This window comes from Hetaerina americana, unplaced genomic scaffold (assembly GCF_022747635.1).
Source record: "Hetaerina americana unplaced genomic scaffold, ioHetAmer1.1.p SCAF_5, whole genome shotgun sequence".
NCBI classification, from domain to species: domain Eukaryota; kingdom Metazoa; phylum Arthropoda; class Insecta; order Odonata; family Calopterygidae; genus Hetaerina; species Hetaerina americana.
In genome coordinates, this window is record NW_027287095.1 from 73,898,244 (window position 1) to 73,920,593 (window position 22,350).

A 22,350-nucleotide genomic window follows, 5' to 3' on the forward strand; every position below is an offset into this window, starting at 1 on the left:
AGGCAGAATGAAATAATAGCAACAAGCAAGCCTTTAAGTTAGAAATCTCTTTTTATTGTAAAAATACACATACCGATTTTTTTGCAACTGCGGAGCACGGGGCACAGAGGAAAAGAAAAGAAGACCCGAAGCATTTTGTGAATGCGGTCTTTCAGAGAAAAAGAAAGTATACTAAAATATGATGGATGGGTCTGGTGGATAATAGAAAATCCATTTGAAATCTGGGTCTCTGTGAAGGAAACAATTACAAGAGGATTGATCTCATTTGGTAACGTCGCAATCAAGCTTTGATGCACAGATTCTCTCATTGGATACAAAAAGAGAAGAGGAATTGATAATGACTGTAAAGGAACGTACTTGTAAATGCAATGTATAAAACAATTAAGGGAAAATGCACAAACAAAGCAACATGAAGACATGTTGAAAACAGACTGAATGTGAATTCATTACTCTTATAATTTTCTAATTTCACAATTACTACACTTTTATCTTCAAATTACCGGTTGGTGTTCTTTTGAACCCGGACGTCGTTGAATATTTCCTTGGCGCCAGGGGCGCGAAAATGTCCTTGGCGCCTTTGCATACTCGGATGTCCCTTTAGATAAGACTTATTTTATACTTTCTGCATCCATATATTACACCACACTCGGAGAATGGAAGGTCCATCAGCATTACAGGAAATCGGTGACTTGGTCATGAAATATGTAAAATGTTTTCTTCTTGCGGATTAAATCTATAGCAAGGGATTTCTTGAATCGGATAGTTCGATATTTATTTCCCAGCCTTTTCATGTGGTATTATGCCTCAGAATACTGTGTGGTTAGAATTATTTCCTCGTCAAACTCGTTCAATATTTTTATCCGCAGCAGGTTGCCTTGCATGTAATGCAGAGCCTATCTCAAAATAAGTAAAACTAAGCTCATCGTCTTTTTATATTCAAAATACATGATCTACACAACGGTTGTACTTCAGGAACCAAAATTGAGCAGTAAGTTTTACGTGGAAGTCCTCGAAAGGCTACAGAAAGATTGAAATGCGTCATGTAAGAGATCTTTGCCAACTAGAGGCCGCACCATGACAACGCGCCGTCCCACACTGCCTTCCTCGTGGTTGCGTACCGAGTGCCTGGCCAAATGCAAGATAGCAACGCTGCCCTAGCAGTCCCACTGCTCCGATGTGGCACCACCGGAGTTCATTTTGTTCCCAAAAATTAAAAGGGGCTTAAAAATCAACCATTTTGGAAAGCTGGATAACGCCCAAGAGGCTGTGAAGAATTTTAGTAATTTTGAAATTTGATCTGCAATGCATTTTTTTACCCGGATTTTTGCTACTTATTTTTGCATAGACCCTCTTTACGTCCCGTATCAATAATTATCGCCTTATATTTGCATAATATAGCTTATACTCGCGGACACCTCGCGGATTTTTCTATTTCAGCGCACATTTTAACAGTTCGATATGAGAAAAGTAGAAAAACCCCATTCTGCACACTACCACAACAGACAGGATCGGTAATGAGTGTAGGAACGTTTAGACACCAAGATGGTGGCTCTAGCACTACCCACGACCACGCGTGAGTTACTTTCCTGACAGCCCTCGTACATAACCCTTTCCAAGTCTTTACTTTTTTATGGTTTATAATTACAAGCCTATTAAAGCGTTTGCTCTCTTCGCTCAGACTACTCCATTTACGAATGTTAATAGAGGAAAAATATTGATTACACGCCAATGTTTGTTCAGTTTGATAGTGGAGAAAAAATAAGTTAATACCAATATAATAAATTTAATTTTGCAACATAGATAACTAATATGAATTTTAGTTGTGATTTGATGTCAGAAATCGATGATAGATGAGGTATATGAATTTAATGCCAAAGTCACAAAACTATTCGAAGTCGACTAAAGGTTCATTTTGTGAGCATAATAGTAGCGACCGAGAATTCTCGCTCGGTGCCCTCCTTTTGACCGAGTATGATGTGATTAGAAAGGTTGAAAGGTGGAATTCATGAAGAGCGAAAAGAGACCGCGACACCAATGCACTCTAAAGCGGCACCGGGGGGGGGGGGGAATTTAGGGCAATTTCATGAAATTCGGCGTGCCATTAAGAGACCTTTCGGGAATGAATAAGCTCGACGGGGAAAAGGGTGTCTTTCATTTCTTGAATAGACGTGTAAGAAAACATTAAATATCTCTTAATGAGCAGCGCGGAATTAAAAAAAAATCTTTATGAATTATTCATACTCTCTCCCCCTCCCCCCCCATAAAAGTTGCATTATATAAGTGAATGCCTACGGGGCAGGGGGGAAGAGAGGGAGACGAAGGAATCTTTCTGGCTCTCCTCGTTCCTCCGGTAATTCACGGAAGGAAAGCGAGATAGAATTTACATATTCATGAACAAAACAAGCAACAAGTCACGATGCCATTTGTTAAAAGCGAGCGCATTAATTAGGTCGAGAGGTTGGTTTATTTGACCAAACCGTGTGAGAGACCTGGTCAAACTGAAAAAGCAAAAGCTCTGAATGGAATTTTTAAAGAAGATGGAGGCTCCCTCATCCGCAAACGTGAGGCTGTGGGGTTAAAAAAAACTTGAAAGGGCATTTGTAAGGGAATCAAGGGACATGCTGAATAAAAATGCAGGCTTCAAAGAAAAAAAATGATGTGTACATTCACGGTAAAAGGGTAACTACCTTCATCAAACCCTTTGAATACTGATATATTCCAAACATTTGCTAACATCCCATCGGCGAAGGTAGATGTTTTTCTAATGGATGGTATCTCGGCAGGCTGTATTACACATTCTAGCACCTTAACTAAGCAAGGGTGACTCTCCCACCATTCCATGCTTTCTAGGCTTGCCTTCAGTTTAAAGAGGGTTAGCGACTAAAAATAGTCGGTTCATTCAGAAATTTTCACATCCGCTTAAATTTTCTGAAGTTTTCACACGGTTGTAAGTACTTTCAACACGTTTTTGAGAGGCATTAGAATTGATTTAACTACCATAAAAATTTTTATAGTGAAAATTATATATTTTTTACATTATAAGTTTCCAATTTTCATCATAATCAAGTTTTATGGGCGGAATTGAATTCACTGTCGTAAATGGTGAGGAGGAATCAAAAGTGTGTGTAAACAGGTATAATCGAAATATTTTACATATTACACGTTAATTATTTCTATAGTTGATCTATGCGGCATTATTCACGAGATTTCAATATTTGGCTAAAAAAGACCCCGTCAGAATCCATAATGGAATTACTGCACTGTTAAAAAGAGGTTTTAAAATTATTTTTATTACAATAGTAATGCCTAACGATTTGAGGCCATTCCATATTTATTCACTGATAATAACAGTATTACTCAAGAGGATTACAAAGTTATTATTGGTGGTAATCTACCATTTAACGTAGGTTTTGGGTGAAAAGAGACTGAACGTCTCATTTGAACACCTCCCAGCTCCGTCCAGAAAGAGCCTACCTGACACTCCACCCTTTATTTAACTGTTCTTCAATTCCGAATAATTTATATCTCCCTTTTCTCTGTTCAACATTCCTTTTTAATTCCTACCCCTTCCTAGCTTTCCTAATGTTCTCCTCTCTATCACAATTTTCAACTTTCAATTGCCAATTCAAATGCTGCGCATTCATCTTTCCCGCCCCATTCGGATATCTGCCCTCAATCCTCTCTCCTTCCCCCATATGCCTAGCACTTGCTCGTTTGTGTTCATATCTGAACTTCTCACCTTTTCCATCCTTCTCCACATCCACATTTCAAAAGCCTCCGATCTACGTCAATCATCTTGCTTCAACTACCAAGTTTCCGTGCCATACAAGATCACATTTCATTTTTTATTTAGTTTTTAATGAGTCATTTCTTAACATCCTTACTCAGCATCCCTGTCATCAATATTCCCCAACTCTCGAAAGCTTCTTTGCCTCACGAAATTATTTTTATATCGTCCCTTCTACTTCAGCCATATTTATCCAAAACGCTCCCGCGATAGATAACCGACACACCTAATCTAAGTAGTTTCTGTCCTCTAATTTGAACGCTAAAGTTAGCCTTCCTGTTTCTTGAAAATCTCAAAACAATTGTTTTTTACCTTGAATCTTGTCCCTATTACATCCAACTGATTTTCTAATGTGCTAAAAAATTATCTACTTGGCTGAAAGGGTAAATAAAGATTGCATATAATAATAAAAGGATAATATAGGATAAAATATTATATCTTGCTAACAAAGTAAAGACTGTACGAGAAATCGTTCACCCATGGCAAATAAATAAGAAAAAAGTAAGAATCAGTTGGAATTTCACGACGAATTTTTCAATAGAGTAATTGGCCCGGAAATTATATCTCCCTGGTTTCAAAAGAGTATATGCAAAATTTTTGGAATATAAGATGCGTGCGGCTCACCGCTGAGGTGACGGCCTGCGGTTCGTTGTCACTCTCCCTTACCGCTTGATACGTTGCTTAAAACGACACTGAATAGAGAAAACTCTGTGCATTCTGGTGAATCCTTTAGAGTCCAACCACGGAGGAACATACTTCCTCCTAATCTTTAATGCAAAATTTACGTTCGAAGAATTTTCAGATTGATATTTCACTACGCCTTATACTCAAAGATAAATTTTTAATATTATCTGTGGACTACAGCCTCAACAAATTTCTTAACAACTAGGAGCTACTACTGACAAAACGTTTATAAATCACTAAAATCGATAACTTACCCAATTTCGAAAAGAAATACTTAGTTATTCTACGCATTTTTTCAATAAACATGACATAGATTTTTTCAATAAACAACAACCCTGATGCTGACTTACGAAGTCAGCATCAGGTTTGTAAGTCGAACCCCAGGTCGTGTTTAATGAAATATATGTGGAATAACTAAGTATTTCTTTTCAGATATGAATCGCTTCCACAAAGTGACGCCTCAAACCATTCTAAACTCACCCAATATTGAGAATGTGAAATTTTTCTTCTTAAATGAAACAATTATTAAACCTATATCCCAATCTAATGCGATGTATTACACTGGTTTAAGATTAAATAAGGCAATACCATTAATAACCTCCATAAAATATCATAATTGGGGAAAACACTCATGAGGCATCTTGCATTCTGAGCAAAACCTCGGGCATTGTGCAATATAGCATTGAACATGTGATTAAAATTTTTTCCTGCTCTCTTAAAATTTTAGAATGTGCCATAAAGCTCTATATTTTCATTGAGCGGCCTTTTAGGCTCCAAGTGTTAGAAAGGAAAGAAATATTTTCATTCATTCTTCAGCCATCATGCGGGTCATGTTTTACTTTACAGGTACCTTCTCATTACTTCGCAAACCGGAATAGAGCAATGCGTGGATGAAAAGGCGTAAACCAATGAGTTGAATGATGTAAAAAAATGCGCGACGTTCTTGTCAAAAACAGACGCATCTTCTCTTTTCCCATCTCCCTTTGGCGCGCTCGAAAGGATTTCCATCTCTCTTTCGCGAATTCAATCAACGCCTGCCGACGCGCCGATACAACCTGAATACTACTTATGTGCTGCGTGTGGAGTATATCTACGGGGCTCAGGCGAGCGGTCAGGTCAGCGCGAGCGCCCCAATTTCACGTAGCCACAGGTTCTAAGTTTATTTGCTACAACTCAGTGCGAAGGAAGAAGGATTGTGGATCGAGTGGTCTTTGGGGTACGATAAAGTTAAAATTAAGCTACGGTATGTACGGTGCTACGATTGGCCTCGATCATATCCCTTGGTAACAATAGAAGCCCATGATCGGAACACAAGCCGAACGTAAAATAATTGCCTCTGCGGTGTCCTGCTTTGAGGTGTGGGACCGAAGTCATGAATGGTGACAAAAAGCGGGAAAGATTTCGATTACGCCCATATTAATATCAATAAGTGATTTTCCGATATTTTCGTAAGTTTTTTAAAATCTAATGTTCCATCCAAAAGGAGCGTTTTATAACTTGTCGGGATAGTAAAAGATGTTCCGATAAATCCATTAAGGACAACATAAACTAATTAATATCATGAAGCATATTATTGGAGACAGTTACAAAAACTCGATTCTCCTAATTTTACCTTGGAATTAAATTTTACCGGCGGAATTAAAAGTCGTTCAAAAATTCCATCTGAAACTTAGCATAATTATAAATTCAGAGCATTTGAAACTCTTTGACAATATTCGTTATCTTAGAAGCTGTCCCACTAAATAAGTGCAAAATGATTCCATGCCATTTTACATCAAACGGGAAAGAAATTTTAGTCCTTGGTATGAATAATCTTGAAATAAAACTTAAGGAGGAGAGATAGATAAATGTAAAGAAAATATGCTCGCAATAAAGAATATTAAATATAAATTGCCAAGACATCGGTAAATTCTACACTTATTTACATCGCCATTCATATGGTTTCATTATGTTTCATAGTAAAAGTCACGGAGGAGATTACTCGATAAATCCTATACCCTGCAGTACCTTTGCGGCGGTTCCCTCGGCGTAAATCATGGAATATACGGCCTACTCATTTTCGGGCTTTCTTCAATATAACCCGTCCTGAAATAAGGTTAGACCCCACAATGATATAGGTGAAGCAATATACGCGTCTGACCATCATCCGACCCCTTTCCCTGTCTTCGCCGGGCAAGCTGCAAGAAGAAATGTTTTGGAGGAACTCTTAAAGAGGAAGTGATCTTAAGGAATACTATCTTGGAAATAACAGCCGAGATGAGAAAAGGAGGAAGAGAAAAGAACTGGCGTGATTAGGAATAGCGTAACAAAGCTTGTAAGCAACACTCGAATCCTTTCTCGTTATCTGTGAGGTTTCAGTAAAACCATATCTATGGTGTCCATTCTCTCTGAAAAGAGTCAGCGTTATAATCACTTTCTCGTGAGTTGACACGAAAAATATCTGTGCATCATAGGATTGCTTCTCGAGTTACATTTTTATCAGCTGCTGTGATTCATATAAGTTGAGTAAACCTATGTGAGTCACTGTTTTATTTTTAATATGAGAAAAAGTCCATGTTATTTCTCCAGGATCCTCAACAAAAATGCACCTAGCCCATGCTTCTCATAAAACGTTACCGAATTCATTATGGACTCGTAGGCGTCAAATAAGTCATAAAAATCACCGTATAGAGTACTATAAACTAATATAAAACGCTACCACACGCTATACTACCTTGATCAAAAATTTCCCGGAATTCATTCAGAAAATTAAAAATACAAGTTTATTCATCTAAATCTATATTGTCCCCTTCAAAGTAATCCCCATCGACTGCAACACACTTATGCCAGCGCTTGATCCAATCCTCGAAACATTTTTTATATTCGGTTTTCGGTATGTCCATCAGTGCTTCCTGCGATTTTTCCATTACTTCCTCTCGGCTGCTAAAACGCGTTCCCCGTAATGGTTTTTTAACTCGATTGAACAGAAAGAAGTCACAGGGAGCCAAATCAGGTGAATTCGGTGGCTGTTGGAGGGTATTTGTTGCATTTTTCGTCAAAAAATTACGAATAATGATAGCACTGTGCGACGGTGCGTTATCATGGTGCAAAATCCACGAGTTTTCTGCCCACATTTCTGGTCTCTTTCGGCGAATTGCTTCACGCAAACGTCTCATAACGCCCAAATAATACTCTTTGTTTACTGTCTGGCCTTCTGGCAAAAATTCATGATGCACTACACCGTTGTAATCCATGAAAACCGTCAGCATTGCCTTCTTTTTTGACTGAAAACGACGTGGTTTTTTTGGTCTCGGCTCATTTGGTGAACGCCATTCACTTGCCTGATGTCTGGATTGCGTGTCGTACTCATAAACCCACGTCTCGTCTCCAGTAATGATCCTTTTGATGAATGTGGGATCGGATTCAGCCTCGCAAATCATGTCTTTTGCGACGTCAACACGGTCTCTTTTTTGCATGAAATTGAGGTCTTTTGCTGCTACACGACGGAAACCCAAATCATTAACCACAATGTCTTGGGCGGATCCATAGGCAATGTTCAAGTCCTCCGCTATTTCTCTGATGGTTAATTTGCGGTTATTGGCCAACATTTCTTTTACTTTATCAATTTTTTCACCGACTTTCGATGTCGATGGTCTGCCACTGCGTTCATCATCTTCGATTGACTCACGACCACTTCTGAACCGCTCGTGCCACTGGTAAACGACCGTTTTTTTTAGAGAATCGTTGCCGAAACACTTTTCCAACATTTCCAACGTCCGTGCGCCACTAAATCCGTTTTTTACGCAAAATTTAATACAAGTTCGTTGTTGCAAATTTAAATCCATTTCTGCAATTGTAAAAAATCGCCAACACACACAGAGATAGATGTACTCTTGGCTACGTAACTTTTGCAAATGTCAAGTTATGACCCTAAGATTTAAAGGAAATATCAACAACAGATGTACCAATTTAACAAAAAAAACAGAACTCAAATCGGAACGATGGGAGCGCCACACGGTGGTTATTCCGGGAACGTTTTGATCAAGGTAGTATTAAAAGATTAATCAAGAAATAAGCAATATTTTATCTGATAAAACAACAGTTCTTGTAATGTTCCCCTTTTTAACACTTTTTTGATTGAGTGGTTTAGCAACATAAAAGCTAATTTTATTCTGCCAATATTCCGAGGAAATATACTCTTATTTTACTTTTTGTGTTTCATCCCTCGAGAATGTGTAATATTTTGTAACTGATCATGAGCCATGGGTAATGCGATCAAAATATGATAACTTTTTTTGTCTATTAGTTTTATTTTTTGCAATAATAATTATTTTTTCGCAAATAGTGTGCGAAAACGTGCTACGAGAATATGCGTATCTTAGATTTTTAAATTTAGCTTTCTAAAAATAAAAATTTTCATATTAAATTAAACATTTTTAATTGAACATGTATTTAACATTCATACTAGCCAAAACGACTTTTTTTAGGGTTTGATTCTAGTTTAGATTCTATCACTTATTTTACATCTGTACAAGAAAACGTGCACCCGTAGTCCGTGTCTATGTAATTTTCGCACTTTTATCGCGTAGCAGTTTATCAGAGATTAAATCGGATTGACAAATTAAATTCCATTCGTGGAAAAAATATAGCACGATAATCAAATCTAGTCCCCATCTAACTCTGTTTTATCCTGACATTCGTCGAGATCGGCAACTGATTATGGCAGAATTTTTATTAATGAGGGAATGCATTAACTAAGGTGTTGCATTGACTGCTTGAAAATAAAGAAGAAAGTAGCAGCGAAATTCAAAGGCTGGCCATCAAATGGCATATCAAGAACAAGGCATTGATTTTAAATTCCATATGGGATTTGCATTTTAGGCAATACCCTTAGATTGTTCATTTTTGCGAACGACCCCTCTCAGAATGAAACAAAGTGATCGAGATTCCCTTATCGAGGAGAAATTTTAATAAAGCTAGGCTTCGAAAAACTGCTCGCATTTGCTTTCTCGCATCCGCCTTAGACCCCACATTCAGCGTTAACAGAGATCCGAATTTTTTTTTCTTTCCACGAATGGCTAATATCCTGGATCAAATTCAATTTGGTAAAGTCCCGGTGCTTGGACCATGAGCAGGCGGAAAATAATCAAACTCCTTTTTATTTTTCTGCTTTTGAAGCTCATCTCCCGTCAATTTTTTTTCCATTTGGCCGTTCGTTCAAAATTTCCTTCTATTCCTCTCGAGGTAATTGTGTAGCCTCCGGCGGATGGTCGCTCCGCAGGAATTACAATCGAATGCATGCATTCTTTTCGCATTATGACGGTGGGAATTGAAATTAATGGATGAAATGGCTGGAGAAAACATTGCGGCACATCCGCTTCGGGGAAGAGAGTAATTAATTTGAAATACAATTCTCTCATACTTCCCTCCCCCCTCCATGCCTAAAGTCTCTTTCACCGCTTAAATCCCCTCTTTCTTGGCAACTGCTGTTGGGCAGTAAATCATGACTACCCCCGCTCACTCAACAGTTTATTTTGCGGCCTCAAAAACCTCTCATCGAAGCTCGTATTTCTTAACGGCGAGAGAATCATTGGTCCAATCTTTTTGCGTCACTACTCAAATGCTTCCAGCATCTTCTGCCAGCGCATCACTTAAATTCTTTAAAAGAGCGAAAATCGAGTTCTTTACTTCAATAATAAAAAATACTCAGGGTAAATTGAGGGTAAAAGGATTCTCTCGTTATCAACAATAAGAGTAGAACTTTTGAAGATTTTTTGGACGACTGACCACTCCTCTTCAACAGTTAAACAGCAGTATCAGTAAATGTCTAGAAGTCAATATTCTATGAAAAATTACTACGAAGTAACATATTTAATATAAATAAATAAATAAGTTCATATTTTTGCATATATTTATATTTTTCCATTTTGTGACATTACGTTCAAGGCGCAAACAAATTCTTTCTGCTATTACGGGGCATATAAGAGTGAAATACATTAATTCCCCCAGTAGAAATGCACTATTTGTTTATTTTGCACTTAAAATTGGAGAATATTATGTTTAGTTTTTTTATATTGCCATACATGCGTTACGTATGTGGGGATTTATTCATGACATAAATGTTTAATTCAGGCTTGAAATTTAAGATAGCATTATTTAAAAAACAGCACCTATCCGGATGTTATTATTACGCACCGGAGACCGGACCACTCTTGATCATGCTCTGTGAGGAAAAACATCATTTGGTGAGTGCGCTAGGAGTATAAAGGGAACTTAAATAAAGGTCCTCTTGACATAAATAATCTTGAGAGAGGACTGTGGTTTCCAGTCACTGTGAAAGTGAATGGATTTGTATTTACGTCGTAGCACTCAGTCATTATTTTAGTTTAAGGAGTGTGTACTGCGTTCGCTAGAGACTATTCGAAGTGGAATGCATGACATGAGATATTTTGATATATTCAATGCTACAGTCTTTACAACAACAAATTAAGTTACGTTTATTACGGTAATCTACATTTAGTTCACCCTACGAATACAAGAACAGCTAAAAATCCAGACAAAATGCAGAGAAACAATAAGTAATTATTCCTGCTTGCATGTATACATCGGCGTTGGCAGTTTTGACGATTGGGCAATCTACATGCGATTTTCATCTATGTCTACGCACAGATACAAGTACCACACAATAGGCGATTATTGTTATTATTGGGCAACTTTTTCTTATCATGAACATCCATCTATCTTCATTTAACAGCAAAATAGATTTTACCTGTATTATTACTCCATTTCTATTATTTAGGGCCATTTGAAATTTTATATTTAATGAACGAAGAAATTTAAATTTTGAATAAAAAATATACTTTCAAAACTTATTGGAATGATTTTTTGTTTTTTAATCGAAATTATTTATTTTTCACCCCTTTGAAAAGGCGCTACTTTCAATCATGTAAGGCATATCAATGGGATTAAATATTTTTCAAATTATGGAATAATATTTTTTTATTATTTAGGGAATTTATATAGAATTGACTATCAATTTTAAGCTATTGACTAGTTATTTAGTTTAATTAAAATACTGGTCTCTTTGAGTTTTTTTTACTGGCGTGAAAATATTGCTTTTCTAGTGTACCTGCTGTCTAATCTCTGAAAATTTATTTTGTATTCACCATTTCGGAAATACGAGTCATATATTTAGCCATTAATGCCGTGTACATATATATTTTACAATAATCAGATTTATTTAGGATATAAAGAAATAATGGGAGGCAATACCAATGCAAATGATAATCCATAAAATAAATGCGTTGTAAATCATGGGATTAAAATCTTTTTCTGCGAAGGGATTTTTTTCGAAGCGCGGTGTTTCACAAATTATTAAAAAACAATGCTATTTACCAGTTATTTCCTCTAGGTGAGTCTTCCTTATATAAAAATAATCCGGCAAACGAATTCAATAGGCCCTCGGTTCAGATCCGGCCCAAGAGATGGTGCCCACTATCCCACGAATCAACGAAAAAACCAATAAAGCCCTTGGCATTGGCCCGTTAAACTTCTCAGAGTGTTCCACTTCCAAAATGTTAACTTCGTGGATTGGCCTGCCGGTATGCTAACTAAGTATTTAGACACCGGAAGTTAGAATGCAGACCTTTACCCTTAGCAAAGATTCAGGATATATATAATGTTCGAAGTCGCTAATTGGGTGATTGACTCCGACGAAATTCTTTAAATAATCTCTGAATTACTCTACCGCGTGAATATTATCGGAATTAAAGGAAATACGTGGAATGTAAAGCTCACATTTGAAATTAAATTTAAAAAATCTTCACACTTCAACTGAAAATTTCCAATTGTTGGAAGAAAAATCTCAATTCCATTTTATATTACTCCATTTATATGTTTTGACCATTGGGAGAAATAAAATAGCGAAGATTGGAGTAGGGATTATGCTCTATGGTGCCTTGGAAACTTCTGTAAATGTGATTTACAAATAGAGATTTTCAATTAAACCTTTTTAATCTCATGCACGGTTTCGACACACCATTCGTGACTGGAGAGATTCCCTTCCCCCAACTATTCTCTACTGTTTATTTGTCATAATGTTTGATGACACTCAAAGAAAAGATTTTCCCATTCACATAAAGAAGGAAGGAAAACGCACTTTTCCAGTTAATTATTAATTCCGCGCTCAAGTACACGATTACTTCCGATGCTGTGCATTACAGCGAAGTGAAGCCTGTAACCATGAGGGTTATTCAAAATATTTGCGTACTGAGAGAAATTATTTCCCATAAAACAGACTCGAGTTGCAGAGTTATGCCAATCCGAAATGGAGAGATACTGAAATCATCTCGCAGAAATACCAAAGACCAGAGTCCTGTTTTATTGCAAATTAAATGTGCACGTATACCCGGTGAAAAAGTATGCCGTTGGACGAGCTCCATTTGCTCGGATTTGTACACGGATAAATAACTAAAAAAATGATGTCGTACCAACGTTGTGGACACGAAAATCTTGGTACGAATGAAATAGGAAAAATGACAGTAACCCCATTGGCTCATTAATCATTAGAATTGCTATAAGTTTCTACTTCTTGCGACTGCAACCCCCATCAATCCGGCATGCAGTAAATCTTGCCATTATAATATTCCAGTTGGCAAGTCACCATGGTAGAGTTACGGAGGACGTTTTTTTATACGATATAATCGCGTAGTAAAACTTAATTGAAAACATTCCTTTTCACATAAAATAAGTTTACAGCTACGCAAACTCAATCAGAGAATAGATTAGTAACGTACTCAGTTTTTTTATTTCCGAAATATACATGCACATTTATACGGCTAAGTTAGGTTACAAAAAACACTTTAAAACCTAATGGGAGCTGAGGGTAGCAAGAAGCTGGGTTACGACAGCATTTAAAATAATATATCCTCAATATTAAGCAAAATCAAAATTATAAAACAGATTAATTTAGCTAATCAAGCAAAATATATCTCTAATCACTATTGATAAATAGTTTTCTGATTTTTCCTTTCACGCGCGTGTATATATATATATTAAGCTTTGACAGCAACAAACAATACTAGAACACATAAAAATATCACTCACACCTAATTTCTTGATCATTTCGACGGAATTCAACTCCGTCTTTATCGAAAGAAGTAGAAGTAATGACTGCTGGAATAGGAGAGGGGTGCGTGAGAAAGGGAAGGGGGCTAGGGGAAGGGGAGAATGGGAGGCATATATATATATATATATATATATGTATGTATGTGGGTCGCGGTAGTCTAGGGGGTAAAGCGATGTGTTTATATATATATATATATATATATATATATATATATATATATATATATATATTCAAGCAAAAGCTAAATTTACCTTGTGTAATTTTCATTTTTAAATGTATCCGTCGAGATTGGTGATGCTCTTTTGTTTATTGCATCGAAGCTTCGCGACCTCACGCCACTGTTGTTCGTCGATCAATTCAGGTGTACCTGCCACTTATTCCTACGTATTATGAACTCTATCCCTGTTAAGTTCCAACACTTTCTCTTTAAGTAAAAGGGGCGAGGCTTTCGAGATTCGGGTAACGAGAAGAATGGAGCGAATAAACCGAGACAGACTAAGAAGGGTTAGATATGCTCAGGGAAAGGAGGAAAGTTTCCAGGAGAACTTTGGAGAAGAGAGGAAAAGTGGATAAAGGATTAAACTCAACTACTTCTGAATTCACTTGGTTGAAGTTTGGAATTTTCATTGAAAAAATATAGATTTCATGTAAAATACTTTTTGGTAGTGCGACTCGTTCCACGGGATCACAAATAGGTACTTGGTGGTGGTTCGCATCGTACCATTAACAATATTTCTAGTAGAATAGTTTGATTTTTTTTAAAGAAAATGGATGAAGGATTATTTGAGAATTGGGACGTTAGGGAGAGTTTTGGGTGCGTGGGGAAGTGAAAGAGGGGGAATAGTTATTCCCGACGGAATGTAAATGACGGGGTGATGAAGAAAGAAACTTTGCTAAACAACAAATATATTTATGTCTTGTGGGGAGGTCCTTGTGGATTCCACTCTTTCACGTCGTGGTTGCTCTGTTATAGTCATATCAGATAGCTTCCCGAAGCTACCTCTAATGTACAGACTGCCAGAATTATCCATTGGGATGCGACGAATTTATCCCATTCTTGTGGTAGAATGGCGGGAATTTTTGGATCTCTGCGGAGGAACGACGACGTCCATTTTCGGTCCGGAAAAGCCCGGCGCGGTCGCGTGATCACGTAGAAAGCACTGAATCGGCTATCGCCTTGGCGGGCGGTCCCAACCAAAAATAATAATAATAAAAAAGACAATAGGAGAAAAATATTTCGGCAAGGTCACGAAGGGAAAGTCCGTCGGATTCGTTAAAACCAATCCCGCTCCGAACGCGACTCAAATCCTTGCCGATCCGCGGAGGCTCGCGCACCGACTTCAGGGGTCCTTCTCCACTAACCTTAGCACTGCCAAATCTTCCTTCCCCACACCAAGAGTCCACACACACTTCCTCTCTCACGGATTCCGAAAAAAACAACGGAGTGAGAAACAGAAACGAAACGATCCGGATACAACCGTCCCGCAACCCAGAGCGAAAAGTTTAGAAATATACGTGGGAAATATTTTTCGTTTGATTTTTTTCGACGAACCCCTCTTCCCCTCTCGGACCACCAATATTTTCGCGCAAGGAGGAGAATGAAAGAGTTAAGAATCTCCCTCTCAATTCTTTTCTCGCGGGAGTTCCCTTCCTACCACCTCTTTATTCTCCCACACTCCTCTCTGTGGGCCAGGAAAGGAGAGGGATCCTAAATCAGTTTAAGGCAAGTGTGTTCAAATATTTGCAAGATAATTTCTTGTTAAATCTATTTGAATTGGAAGAAAACATTTCGCGGTAAGGAAAGATGTGCTAAAATAAATTTCTGAATTCATTCATAACCTTTGTGGTCCACCATTGTAATACAACCCGTGTGTATAATTGTTGTGTCACGCAACGGTAAAACGACTCGGCAACATATTGTGTACTTGTGCCCATGGGACTCATTGTCCATCGGACCGATAAAGTCAGTTACAGTTTTTCAGTTTCTTCATCTCCCTTCCCTCAATCCCTCCCTCTTTTATCCACTCCCCCCCATTCTCAAAACCCCACCACCAACCATCCCGCCACCCACACACACTCACCCTCTCGAACGAAACTCTTGCCCCTCTCGAGGAGAGGATATCATTCTCCCCAACCCTCCCACCCAAACCCCACGTCCCGATGGAGGGGTGGGGGTGTTTGTGTGTGTGGGAGGGAGGGAGATGGAGGGGAGGTAGGGAGGGGGGACGGCTCTTCTCCAGGGTCGCTCCACTGCGCATGCTCCTCCTTGACGCAGGTGACACCCACCATCGATCCAGCGCATTATTCTTGGATCGAGTCTTGTGTGGCAGCGTCGTGCGGGATACAAGGGAAAGGACTGGGTGGAGCGAGCAAGCGAGCGAGTGAGCGAGCGTGCGGTGAGACAAATCAATAGGAAATGGGGAACGATTCAAGTAAAGGCGAATCAAAGCTAACATTAACGAACAAAGCCGTCAAGCCCCTCAAGGGAAACGGGAAACAAGGTAAACTTTTTCTCCTTTTTCGTACGCATTGAAACCTTACCCATCTCTCTCTCTCTCTCTCTGCATCCATTCATACATATGTATTTATACATATATGCGTTAATATACATATATGTATACATACATGCCGAAACCATCCACGCGACATTCACGGGATACCCCACGTTAAGGCCGCTCTCTCTCCCTCGCGGTGGGGGGCGAGAAGGTACTTTGGCATCTCGCCCTTTGCCCGGGGAGTCGGGGAGAGGCAGGAGGGTGAAAAAGACGAAAAAAAATAAATATATATTAATTTACACCTCCCGGGAGGTCCCGGTTCACGTACTCCTTCTCTACCTCCATCCCTCCCTCTCCTCCCCGGGGCCTGCACGTCGTAATCCCTGGATCAAGGGGGGGTTGATTCCCTTTCAATTCCCTCGGCCGCACATACCGCTCATTTGCCCGTCTATCTCCTCTCCCCATGCCCGCTCTCCTCCCGCCCGCTCTCCACCCAGCGAGGTACCCGGAGAGACGTTGTTGCTTTCCTCGGGTGTGTTTTTCTGCTTTCTCTCTCTCTCTCTCTCTCCACCTCTCTATCTCTCTATCTCCCCCTTGAGCTGCTTCCGGACGGTCGTCTCAGGCGACGTGTGTTGGCCGCGAATCAGTCCCTTGTCGGTCGTCCGACTCTTTCCGGGGACTGCTTGTGTGTGTGTGTGTTTGTGCACGTGTGGCTTCGTCCGGGTTAACATTTTTTTCTTTCTTTTTTTAATCTCACATTCAATGTCCGGTGGGTCCGGGAGCGGCCGCGAAAGCACGTTTACCTGTTAATGTTTACCCGGGGCGTGTGAAAGCTCCCCGTATTGCCCTTCAACCCTTCTTTTTCTCTCCAACTCTTCTCCCTCCCTCAAACCCCACCCGTCCGGTCACATCCCATTCGTGCATCGTTTACTCATATACTTTTTATCTCCCATCTCATGTATCCTCCTCCTTCTCTCTCTCTCTCTCTCTCTCCTTGCTAATCTAAATCCCTTCTCGCTAAAGTGTTTGTACACCTGCCTCGATCAAAGGAAACAAGGAAATTTGGACACCACTTGGGTATTTGCGTTGCGGTTTGCTGATTTTATTTTTTGAATTCGCCACGTTTTTTTTACTCTTGTTTGCACTTTCGACACGTAAATATATTTCTTTGTTTTTTTTTTGTAAAACGTAAATTTTATTTCATCGTCTCACGTTTTTTTTTGTTTTTTCACTCTCTTCTCCAAATCATCTCTCTTGTCTTCAAAACTGCCTTCTTCACGCACGATGATGACTCTGGGGTTTGTTGCTTGTTTCTTGTTGGTGTCATTCACGCCACAATGTGGAAGGATTTTTTTTCGACTTAAAAACGATGAATTCATGATGAATCCGCGTGCGCGAGGGTTTTTTAACCGTCGGCTTAAAAATAACGGGACCTTGTGATTCGGGATCGTTAAACTGCTGGTTTGGTAACTCTCCACTCGGGAGTCCATTCCAAATTAATACTCGAAAGAGGGGACGGATCGCTTTGATGGCGGAGGTTAAAACCGCCTGAACGAGTGCTTTTCAAACTCGCGATGCTTAAATGAGCGATGTAAATCGTCAAACTAATATCTTCCACGTATTAAACATGAGATTTTCAAAACGTTGAGTACGCTTCAGGCGGACGAGAGAAGTTTAGGGTGTAGCGCTAACTGGCGATTCCGAGCGACTGATACGCGAATCTATTGATGATGCCTTGAGGTCGTCATGCAAAATTTAAACGGTAGTGAAATTATAAATTTAAAAACGAGCTCTAGACTTGGATTGTGACCTATTCACGTAAAATTTCTGAAGTAACTAAAATAAACATAGAAATCAACCGCGGCGTAAATGTAAAACGTTTAAAGGTGTCTCTTTCATAAACCTGTTTTCTAAAAATGATAAATCATAAAAATCCATCAAAGACTATTAAATGTCTGGAATAATCATTCATTTCCCCTTTCAAATGTCATAGTGCATCATTTTTGTTTAACTTAAGCCTGGTCTGGAAAGATTTTTATCTCCATATCCTAATAAACTCTTGACATTGCATTAGGTGACAGCTGATACCAAGATCTGATGGTTCTTTCCCCTGCATAAATTATGAGTTTTGTCAGAAATCTTCGGCATCGCTGGCTGTGTAAGGGATATGTGTAAATGTTAATTTAACGAAGAAATGTGAGTCAATTTTCATTCAAAGCCATAGTTTATTAGATGTAGGCACGTTTAACTACCATAAATAAATATTTACGAGTGAATTCTTCGACTTTAAAGTAAGCTTTAGTCGGTAGAGTTAACGTTTACAAAACTTTGTAGCTTCAATAGCATTAGTCTAGCTAGTAACAGACCTCTCGAACTTCAAAACTTCTATTATTATAAAACCTTTTCATATAGCTTAAGTGAATTTATATCGCACCATTCGAGTAGGAGGTTCCTTTTTTTAAATTAAATATAGTAATATACATATAATTGTTCATTAAATAATTCCTAATACATTGATTGCTTCCTGTAGAGGTAACCCTAGTGTAGGAGATAATTTTTACTAATCTCGTAGTTAAAGATATTTACCTGAATATAACCCTATATTTGCTTTGTTTAATATAAAAATAATTTCCACTTAACTTTAGCCTTGTGCACACCAGTTGTCGCTAACTTTAATCTCATAGTTGTAATCATAGTTATAGTTAACTAACCTTTTAAAATTTAAATCTGCTTTAGAGAAATTCACTAGATTGCACAAATTTTAAGTAAATATATTTATACATTTTGAAGGGTTTGCTCATAAATTATGTCACAATTGAAAGGTGGACGCAATGAAAGTGCGTATTGAAAATATTGATGTAGAATTTAGCCGCGCTCCAACGCGAGAACGGCGGCGGTCGCATCAGTTAGCAAGAAAATTTCTAATGGATTAATATTTATCGATTACTGTAAAGCTTGACGTTTGTATTTTCCATTTCAATGCGTGATTATTGGAGCACGCTTTGTATAGGCTTGATTGATTTCTACAGTCACTCCACCTCAAATGGTAGTTTTGGCGTAATAATTATCTTTCCTCGTTGCGGTTCAAAAATGATGTATTCAAATTTGTAATTTTATGTGATTCAAATACAATTAAAGATTAGTAGAGAACTTATTCAGATACTTTTATTATACCTGTCAAAACGTTATTGCAGTGCATTGCGCTGTAATTGTAGATTAGATACGACCTATATATTTGTCTAACCTCAACGGAAACATAAGTTTTATTTCAGTTCATTGGACACCCTGATGTCGAAAAAACGTTTTATGTATTACTTGCTGCAAGTTAAATTTTTTGTTGAAAGTTCTGAAATGGTTTAATTCCTAGTAACTATAAATTAATTTATCATGTGAATTCCATTGTCATTTTTAATTTATCTTCAATTTTTTGTGAGGTATTTAATGACATTAGATAGGAAAAAACCGATTCTTTTAGGGCATTGCAGGTTGCTATGAAATGTGACATGATTTATGAACATACTTGGGCTTTTACTCTCTTTATATTATGAAATATTATTATATATATATTTACAATAATTTGTATTATCTTAAACTAACTTTGGTAAGGGACTGGCGTTTGAATTCTTTTGTGAACTGATGAAATATTTATGATGTTATTTTGGAGTGATATATGTCATAACTTAAATCAAATGTTGATTTTAGTGATTTATGGTTGGAGAATATTATGAATTTTCATGAAACTTTTAAGAAAACCAAAACGGATTATTACTTAAATATGCAAATAAACATGTATTTAAAATGTGCATGCTAGCAATTGTTCCAATATTTAAGCAAATATCAATTTAAAGATTCATTATCCGCTCTCTTTCACTTTTGCCCAAATGTTTTGTGATAATTTCGCAATATACTGATTAACAGTAAATAGAGAAATATAATGAAAAGAGCACTGGATTATTGTTGTAGGGACGCCCTTAGCCCCCTCAAGTGAAATCACATGACGGGATCCCAGCCGATGGGCGACCAAATATTTATTGACTTGTACAAAAAAGCAAAATGCACGCTCTCATACCGTTATGAATTTCCAGGGGTACTGACAGCGGGCCAGATAACCGGCATCGTGTTCGGCGTAATACTCCTAATAGCCGTGTTAGCGGCCATCTTCATAATTGTGGAAGTTTGCAAAAGAAGGCGAAGAGCGCGCTACGAACAGCACTAGGGTGGGTGGGCGGAGGAGGAGTAGGAGGAGGCGTTGGTGCGAGGGAAGTGGTGAACAGAGCGAATATCGAAGCGCGTGACGGGGCGGAGGAAGAAAGAGAGCGAAAGGAAGAGGAAGGAAGCAAGGGGAATTTACGTGGAACCAAGGGGAGAAAGAGAGAGAGAGGGGGGGCAGCGTATCGGGGTGGGGGAGTATCAAAGGAGGGAAGGGATAACCGAGGATATTTCCCTGGGAGAGGGGTGTCGGGAAGATGAGCGGAAGGAGGAGAGCCTGAGGAGTGAAATAAAGAAGAATTAAGAAGAAAGGAGAGAGAGAAAGAACGGGGTTCACCTTTGGCGGCGGACGGATTGCATGAGTGACCTCCTGGAACCGGTGCCCCGGGGGAGAAGATGAAGAGGGATGAAGAGGTGGTGGAGGAAGAAGAGGAGGAGGAAGAGGAGGGAGTGGAGGACTCTGGTGGAGGGAAGGGGAGGAGTGGAGGTGGCGTTGGTGGACAATACGCAGAGGGAATTCTTCGAAACGCGTAAAAGAATGAGTGATATATACCGTGTGCCTTAAGTAAACAGGTCACAGGTAAGCGCCAACCCTTTTGCATTGGCTGTCGACCGGTCGAGAACCTGAGAGGGGGATCGAGAGCCGGAGAGGGAATGTATTGCTCTCTTCATTGAGGAGAGAAAAAAGTATGTAACGCTACCGTGCCCGATTCAAATTTCACAGGGGCCCGCTCCCCTGGAGAGAGATGGAGAGGAAAGAAAACGCGGGGGAGAGAGAGTGGGGGATGATGGGGTGCTGTGTGACGGGCGTGCTTCCCTTCCATATCTCGCCTTAGGGGTGGTCGTGATGTACTTGGATCAAAATGTACTTCTTCGCGGGGGTGGGCAGGGGGTGGCAGGTGAGGAGGGTACGAGGGTGACGATAGGATTGGGGTGGCGAGGGTTGGAAAAAAGGTTGATCGGTGGGGAATGCTCGTGTGCGAGTGGGGGTCGTTTGGTTACGAAAGGCTGCTGAGGGGTGTCGTGGGGGTGTGAGGACATCGAGAATATGAGGCGAGGTTACCCTTCCCCCCATTTTTTACCCTGGCCATGCCCCGAACACACACCGAGGTGTCCCATCTTATCGCTCCGTCGGCCGTCCGAGCCGTCGCCGCGATCTCGCCGGGCCCAGGGGAAAGTGACGAGCCCGACGCGTGGCGAGACGGCCAGGAAGAGGAGGGGGGGGCGGAGTGAAGTGATGCTCTTCACCCAGGGACGTTCCCGGAGGGGAAGGGATTGAATTTGGGTCACCGGGAGGGGATTTTGGGAGCGGGTCACGGAGAAGGGGGCAAATCTCCTTGCTTGTAAGGGGAAATCAGAGAAGAAATCAAGAAGGGGAGATGTTTGGGACGCCACCGATTACGATTTTACATACATTATTATAAATCCTGGACCAGAAAGGGAAAGGTCGGGGGACGGGGGGGGGGGTTGCGTGCGGCGTGGTTACGTCGTCCGAGACGAATCATTCATACCCCGCACCCTCTAAACCCCTCCCTCTCTCCTTCTCTCTCTCCCTCCCTCTCGACCGGGGGAGAGAGAGAGGAGAGTTCAATGGAATTTAAGAATTGGGCCATGGGGTGTAACGACGTCGGGCTTATATACATATATATCAAACCAAATCAAATTTCATCATTAATGATCAGCATTCCTCTCAGGTGGGAGACACGCACTCGACAGTGGATGCAAATGATAAGTGCCGCTGAATTCTTTCGGAGTGTGCCCTGATGCACGTGTGATGCGTGATCGGGAGGGAGAGTATAGATTTTGTCCCTGAGGGAATAAAAAAAATATATATATAAAAAAAATTATCGAAAGTGTGTCTGGCACGTCGAAGAGAGAGAGAGAGAGAAAGCGGCAGAGAGAAAAAGAGGAGGAGGAGAATGTGAATTTTTTTTTAATTCCCGTCTGCAGTGGTTGTTGTGTAGTTGTTAATTACGGGTTTTGTCGTACCCAAGCGAGCGCTCTCCGGACGCGCTCGCCTGTTTTAAAGGCCCCAGTCGAGATTTTTAGCAGGCTCCCAATCTGATACC

General features: G+C 39.6%; 1 long non-coding RNA gene across 1 annotated transcript; it reads left to right on the forward strand.

Moving 5' to 3' along the window:
- Positions 1-15,899: 15,899 nt before the first annotated feature.
- Positions 15,900-21,187, forward strand: LOC139694431 (uncharacterized). Its single transcript, XR_011702136.1, has 3 exons — positions 15,900-16,078; positions 18,147-18,268; positions 20,158-21,187. It is a non-coding gene; the product is annotated as an uncharacterized lncRNA (long non-coding RNA).
- The last annotated feature ends 1,163 nt before the right edge of the window (positions 21,188-22,350 follow it).